Source organism: Chrysemys picta, unplaced genomic scaffold, assembly GCF_011386835.1.
Source record: "Chrysemys picta bellii isolate R12L10 unplaced genomic scaffold, ASM1138683v2 scaf107, whole genome shotgun sequence".
Taxonomy (NCBI): domain Eukaryota; kingdom Metazoa; phylum Chordata; order Testudines; family Emydidae; genus Chrysemys; species Chrysemys picta.
In genome coordinates, this window is record NW_027052814.1 from 67501 (window position 1) to 75000 (window position 7500).

A 7500-nucleotide genomic window follows, 5' to 3' on the forward strand; every position below is an offset into this window, starting at 1 on the left:
GGGAGCAGGTCCGGGGGAGGCTTAATAGTCGTCCCCCGGCCAGTCCGGGGGAGGCTTAATAGTCGTCCCCCGGGTACTCCGGGGGCCAGGCTTAATCGTCGTCCCCCCGGGCGCTCCAGGGGGAAAAGCTTAATAGTCCTCCCCCGAGGATAGGCTTAATAGGCGTCCCCCGGCCAGTCCGGGGGAGGCTTAATAGTCCTTCCAGGGGAGGCTTAATAGTCATCCCCCGGGCAGTCCGCGGGAGGCTTAATAGTCGTCCCCCGAGTGCTCCGGGGGGGGCAGGCTTAATAGTCGTTCCCCAGGCAGTCCGGGAGAGGCTTAAGAGTCATCCCCCGACAGTGTGGGTGTGGGTGTGGGCGGGGGGGAGGCTTAGCAGTCGTCCCCAGGGCGGTCCGGGGGTGGGGGGAGGCCTCAGAGTCGTCCCTCCGAGAGCCGTGTCGGCGGCGGTGGCGGGTGTCAGGCTTTACATCCAGCCTCCGGAGGGTGAGCGTCCTCGGACGCGATGCAGCCGCCGCAGAGAGGCAGCCTCCGAGGCAGGGAGCGGAGCACCGAGGCTGGGGAGTGGGGAGCAGGAGCCGGGGGGGGGGAGGTGGGGGGCGTTCAGGACAACAGGTCAACCCCCGGGAAGCGGCTGTCAAATGTTCAAAGTCCCCACTCGGCCACCAGGTCAAGCCCCGGGAAGCGGCTGTAAAATGTTCAAAGTCCCCCCCGGGACAACAGGTCAAGCCCTGGGAGGCGGCTGTCAAATGTTCAAAGTCCCCACCGGGACAACAGGTCAAGCCCTGGGAGGCGGCTGTCAAATGTTCAAAGTCCCCACCGGGACAACAGGTCAACCCCCGGGAAGCGGCTGTCAAATTTTCAAAGTCCCCGTTCGGCCACCAGGTCAACCCGCTGAATCTACTGGGTTGACCTGGCGGCCGGTTTGCTTTCCGGCCACCAGGTCAACCCATTGGATTCGACGGGTTGACCTGGCGACCGGTTTGCTTTCCGGCCACCAGGTCAACCCATTGGATTCGACGGGTTGACCTGGTGGCCGGTTTGCTTTCCGGACCGGATGTCACCCCACTCCCAGGGCAGCGCGGCAGTGGTGCTGAGGACCGCAGAGGGGGGGCTTAATAGTCGAGAGGGAGCAGGTCCGGGGGAGGCTTAATAGTCGTCCCCCGAGGACTCCGGGGGCCAGGCTTAATAGTCGTCCCCCCCCCCCCCCCCCCCGGGCGCTCCAGGGGGGAAAGCTTAATAGTCCTCCCCCGAGGACTCCGGGGGCAGGCTTAACAGTCGTCCGCCCCGGGCGCTCCAGCGGGAAAGCTTAATAGTCCTCCCCTGACAGTGTGTGTGTGTGTGGGAGGGAGGCTTAGCAGTCTTGCCCCGGGTGGTCCGGTGGGGGAGGCTTAGCAGTCATCCCCCGAGGACTCCGGGGGCAGGCTTAATAGTGGTTCCAGGGGAGGCTTAATAGTCTTCCCCCGGGCAGTCCGGGAGAGGCTTAATCGTCATCCCCCGACAGTGTGTGTGTGTGTGTGTGGGGGGGAGGCTTAGCAGTCTTCCCCCAGGCTGGGTGGGGGCCTGGCGGGAGGCGTCGCAGTCTTCCCCCGGGCGGTCCGGTGGGGGAGGCTTAGCAGTCGTCCCCAGGGCGGTCCGGGGGTGGGGTGGGGTGGGGGGCCTCACAGTCGTCCCTCGGAGAGCCGGGTCGGCGGCAGTGGTGGGTTTACGTCCAGCCTCCGGAGGGTGCGCGTCCTCGGAGGCGATGCAGGCGCCGCAGAGAGGCAGCCTCCGAGGCAGGGAGCGGAGCACCGAGGCTGGGGAGAGGGGAGCAGGAGCCGGGGGCTGGGGGTGGGGGTGGGGGGCGTTCAGGACAACCGGTCAAGCCCCGGGAAGCAGCTGTCAAATGTTCCAAGTCCCCACTCGGCCACCAGGTCCACCCCAGTCTAGCAATGGGGTTGACCTGGCTGACGGCCGGTTAGTATCAAGGTAAACTCACCGTCGTCCACAGGAGGGCAGCTCTCAGGCCGGCCGGCTGCGGCTGACTCTGGGGCGGCGCCCGGTCCCGGCAGCGAGGGGCGGGGGGCGCGGAGCGAGACGGGGCTAACCGGGGGGGGGGGGCGCCTCCTGCGACTTTGGGGGCCGCGGGTCGTCAGTGGCGTGCAGGCCGGGCCTCTCCCGGGGGATTCGGGGGGGCGGTCCTGCGGGCCGGGCGCAGGGGGCTCGGGCGAGCCCGGGCCGGTCCGCCCCGGGGCCGGGGTCTCCGCCTGCGGCTCAGGGGGGCGCGGGTCGTCGGGGGAGGAAGCCCGGGGGAGCTGCACACCGGCCCGCCAGGCCAGGCCTGGCCTGGATGGCCGCGGGGGGATTCGGGGCGGTCCCGCGGGCCGGGGGCCGGGCGCAGGGGAGGCGGGGGGTCCGAGCGAGTCCGTCCCGGGCCCGGGGCCTCCCCCTGCGGCTTTGGGGTCCGTGGGTCCCCGCTGGCGGAAGCCACTGGGAGCTGGACACCCGCCGTCCGTCCCGCCTGGCCAGGCCTGGCCTGGGTGGCCGCGGGGGGATTCGGGGCGGTCCCGCGGGCCGGCGGCCGGGCGCAGGGGAGGCGGGGGGTCCGAGCGAGTCGGTCCCGGGCCTGGGGTCTCCCCCTGCGGCTTTGGGGTCCGTGGGTCCCCGCTGGAGGAAGCCGCTGGGCGCTGGACACCCGCCGTCCGTCCCGCCTGGCCAGGCCTGGCCTGGGTGGCCGCGGGGGGATTCGGGGCGGTCCCGCGGGCCGGCGGCCGGGCGCAGGGGGTCCGAGCGAGTCCGTCCCAGGCCCGGGGCCTCCCCCTGCGGCTTTGGGGTCCGTGGGTCCCCGCTGGAGGAAGCCGCTGGGCGCTGGACACCCGCCGTCCGTCCCGCCTGGCCAGGCCTGGCCTGGGTGGCCGCGGGGGGGGATTCGGGGCGGACCTGCGGGCCGGCGGCCGGGAGGGTCCGGGCCAGTCCGCCCCATGCCCGGCGTCTCCCCCAGCGGCTTCGGTGACCCCGGGGGGGGTCCTCCGCGGAGGAAGCCGGGTGGGTGGGGAGCCGGACCCCAGGCGCCCAGACCCGTGACCTGCGGCCGCGACCTCCGACTCGGCAGGAGCGACGAGGGGCTTTCCGGCCCGTCCCCCCCTCTCCTTCCCCCCCAGAAAAGGAGAGAGAGCTGACTCGGACCGGGAAAAGCTGCCTACGGCACCTGGGATTCCCAGGCGGTCACCCATCCAAGTACTAGCCAGGCCCGGGACGGTTTACCTTCCGAGATCGGACGGGATCGGGGGCGTTCGGTCCGGTATGGCCGTAGGCACCCGGCCCCGCGCCTCCTCGCCCGCTTTCCCCTGCCGACACCCGGGCCTGCCGCACGGTGAGCCCCGGTCGGACTGCCCCCCCCCCTGCGGCAGGGCCCCCGTCTCTCGCGGGCCCGGTCCTTTTTTCCTTTTCGAGCTCCGGGGCCCGGGCTGGCCGCCAGAGCCCCTCCGCCCGCCCTCCCCGGCGTCGGGGAAAATACTGTCCCGGACTTCCAGTGCGCCCGATCCTGTCAGCCGGGGGGTGGGGAGGGGCAGTCCCTCGCTGCGGCCGGGGAGGGTGAGCCCAGGGCGGCTTGCCTGCCGTGCGAGGCCCCTCTCGGCCACCAGGTCAACCCCGAGTCGAAAGGGCTGAAAAATTTTCAGAGTCCCCTCCCGGGCACCAGGTCAACCCGTGGAATCGGACGGGTTCACCTGCTGGCCGGTTCGCTTCCCGGCCACCAGGTCAACCCCTAGGTTGCCGACCGGCCTACCCAGTGGCCGGTTTGCTTTCCGGCCACCAGGTCAACCCCTAGGGGTTTTAACGGGGGCACGCCCGGTGGCCTCTTTCCCGTCCGGTCACCAGGTCAACCCGGATCTCCCTCCTTCCCTGGGCGTCCCCTCCTCGGAGGCGTCAGGTTCCATTTCCCCCCCCCCCCCAGACTTCCAGGGGCCCGATCCAGTCGGCCGGGAGGCAGTCCCTCGCTGCGGCCGGGGAGGGTGAGCCCAGGGCGGCCTGGTCCATGTCTCTAGTGGGCCCGATCCTTTTTTTTTTTTTCGAGCTCCGGGGCCAGGCCCGCCCGGGCAGCCCTCCTCGGAGGCGTGGGGCGATTCCCCCCCCCCCCCAGACTTCCAGGGGCCCGATCCTGTCGGCCGGGAGGCAGTCCCTCGCTGCGGCCGGGGAGGGTCAGCCCAGGGCGGCTTGCCTGCCGTGCGAGTCCCCTCTCGGCCACCAGGTCAACCGCGAGTCGAAAGGGCTGAAAAATTTTCAGAGTCCCCTCCCGGGCACCAGGTCAACCCGTGGAATCGAACGGGTTCACCTGCTGGCCGGTTCGCTTCCCGGCCACCAGGTCAACCCGTGGAATCGGACGGGTTCACCGGCTGGCCGGTTCGCTTTCCGGCCACCAGGTCAACCCCTAGGTTTTAAGGGGGGGACGCCCGGTGGCCTCTTTCCCGTCCGGTCACCAGGTCAACCCGGATCTCCCTCCTTCCCTGGGCGCCCCCTCCTCGGAGGCGTCAGGTTCCATTCTTTTTTCCAGACTTCCAGGGGCCCGATCCAGTCGGCCGGGTGGCAGTCCCTCGCTGCGGCCGGGGAGGGTGAGCCCAGGGCGGCTTGCCTGCCGTGCGAGTCCCCTCTCGGCCACCAGGTCAACCCCGAGTCGAAAGGGCTGAAAAATTTTCAGAGTCCCCTCCCGGGCACCAGGTCAACCCGTGGAATCGAACGGGTTCACCTGCTGGCCGGTTCGCTTCCCGGCCACCAGGTCAACCCGTGGAATCGGACGGGTTCACCGGCTGGCCGGTTCGCTTTCCGGCCACCAGGTCAACCCCTAGGTTTTAAGGGGGGGGGGACGCCCGGTGGCCTCTTTCCCGTCCGGTCAGCAGGTCAACCCGGATCTCCCTCCTTCCCTGGGTGCCCCCTCCTCGGAGGCGTCAGGTTCCATTCTTTTTTCCAGACTTCCAGGGGCCCGATCCAGTCGGCCGGGTGGCAGTCCCTCGCTGCGGCCGGGGAGGGTGAGCCCAGGGCGGCTTGCCTGCCGTGCGAGTCCCCTCTCGGCCACCAGGTCAACCCCGAGTCGAAAGGGCTGAAAAATTTTCAGAGTCCCCTCCCGGGCACCAGGTCAACCCGTGGAATCGAACGGGTTCACCTGCTGGCCGGTTCGCTTCCCGGGCACCAGGTCAACCCGTGGAATCGAACGGGTTCACCTGCTGGCCGGTTCGCTTCCCGGGCACCAGGTCAACCCGTGGAATCGAACGGGTTCACCTGCTGGCCGGTTCGCTTCCCGGGCACCAGGTCAACCCGTGGAATCGAACGGGTTCACCTGCTGGCCGGTTCGCTTTCCGGCCACCAGGTCAACCCCTAGGTTTTAAGGGGGGGGGGACGCCCGGTGGCCTCTTTCCCGTCCGGTCAGCAGGTCAACCCGGATCTCCCTCCTTCCCTGGGCGCCCCCTCCTCGGAGGCGTCAGGTTCCATTCTTTTTTCCAGACTTCCAGGGGCCCGATCCAGTCGACCGGGAGGCAGTCCCTCGCTGCGGCCGGGGAGGGTGAGCCCAGGGCGGCTTGCCTGCCGTGCGAGTCCCCTCTCGGCCACCAGGTCAACCCCGAGTCGAAAGGGCTGAAAAATTTTCAGAGTCCCCTCCCGGGCACCAGGTCAACCCGTGGAATCGAACGGGTTCACCTGCTGGCCGGTTCGCTTCCCGGGCACCAGGTCAACCCCTAGGTTGCCGACCGGCCTACCCAGTGGCCGGTTTGCTTTCCGGCCACCAGGTCAACCCCTAGGGGTTTTAACGGGGGCACGCCCGGTGGCCTCTTTCCCGTCCGGTCACCAGGTCAACCCGGATCTCCCTCCTTCCCTGGGCGTCCCCTCCTCGGAGGCGTCAGGTTCCATTTCCCCCCCCCCCCCCCAGACTTCCAGGGGCCCGATCCAGTCGGCCGGGAGGCAGTCCCTCGCTGCGGCCGGGGAGGGTGAGCCCAGGGCGGCCTGGTCCATGTCTCTAGTGGGCCCGATCCTTTTTTTTTTTTTCGAGCTCCGGGGCCAGGCCCGCCCGGGCAGCCCTCCTCGGAGGCGTGGGGCGATTCCCCCCCCCCCCAGACTTCCAGGGGCCCGATCCTGTCGGCCGGGAGGCAGTCCCTCGCTGCGGCCGGGGAGGGTCAGCCCAGGGCGGCTTGCCTGCCGTGCGAGTCCCCTCTCGGCCACCAGGTCAACCGCGAGTCGAAAGGGCTGAAAAATTTTCAGAGTCCCCTCCCGGGCACCAGGTCAACCCGTGGAATCGAACGGGTTCACCTGCTGGCCGGTTCGCTTCCCGGCCACCAGGTCAACCCGTGGAATCGGACGGGTTCACCGGCTGGCCGGTTCGCTTTCCGGCCACCAGGTCAACCCCTAGGTTTTAAGGGGGGGACGCCCGGTGGCCTCTTTCCCGTCCGGTCACCAGGTCAACCCGGATCTCCCTCCTTCCCTGGGCGCCCCCTCCTCGGAGGCGTCAGGTTCCATTCTTTTTTCCAGACTTCCAGGGGCCCGATCCAGTCGGCCGGGTGGCAGTCCCTCGCTGCGGCCGGGGAGGGTGAGCCCAGGGCGGCTTGCCTGCCGTGCGAGTCCCCTCTCGGCCACCAGGTCAACCCCGAGTCGAAAGGGCTGAAAAATTTTCAGAGTCCCCTCCCGGGCACCAGGTCAACCCGTGGAATCGAACGGGTTCACCTGCTGGCCGGTTCGCTTCCCGGCCACCAGGTCAACCCGTGGAATCGGACGGGTTCACCGGCTGGCCGGTTCGCTTTCCGGCCACCAGGTCAACCCCTAGGTTTTAAGGGGGGGGGGACGCCCGGTGGCCTCTTTCCCGTCCGGTCAGCAGGTCAACCCGGATCTCCCTCCTTCCCTGGGTGCCCCCTCCTCGGAGGCGTCAGGTTCCATTCTTTTTTCCAGACTTCCAGGGGCCCGATCCAGTCGACCGGGAGGCAGTCCCTCGCTGCGGCCGGGGAAGGTGAGCCCAGGGCGGCCTGGTCCATGTCTCTAGTGGGCCCGATCCTTTTTTTTTTTCCGAGCTCCGGGGCCAGGCCCGCCCGGGCAGCCCTCCTCGGGGGCGTGGGGCGATTTCCCCCCCCCCCACCCCCAGACTTCCAGGGGCCCGATCCTGTCGGCCGGGAGGCAGTCCCTCGCTGCGGCCGGGGAGGGTCAGCCCAGGGCGGCCTGCTTGGCGGCCGGGTCCATGTCTCTAGTGGGCCCGATCCTTTTTTTCCCTTTTCCGGCTCCGGGGCCCGGGGTGCCCGGGTAGCCCTCCGCGGTGGCGTCGGCCAATTTTTTTTAAAATCAGACTTCCGTGGGCCCGATCCTGACGGCCGGGAGGCAGTCCCTCGCCGCGTCCGGGGACGGCGAGACGCTCGGCCACCGGGTCAACCCGGAGGAAGCGGGCTGGGGGAAGAAAAAAAAAAAAAAAGTTTTCCAAGTCCGAAAAATTTTCAAAGTCCCCTCTCGGCCACCAGGTCAACCCCTTTGGAGCGAATGGGTTGACCTGACGGCCGG

The 7500-nt window shown here is 69.3% G+C and overlaps 1 non-coding gene across 1 annotated transcript; it reads right to left on the minus strand.

The window, feature by feature from the left end:
* Positions 1 to 3172: 3172 nt before the first annotated feature.
* Positions 3173 to 3291, minus strand: LOC135978072 (5S ribosomal RNA). The gene has a single exon (XR_010595504.1). It is a non-coding gene; the product is annotated as a 5S ribosomal RNA (ribosomal RNA).
* Between the last annotated feature and the right edge of the window lie 4209 nt (positions 3292 to 7500).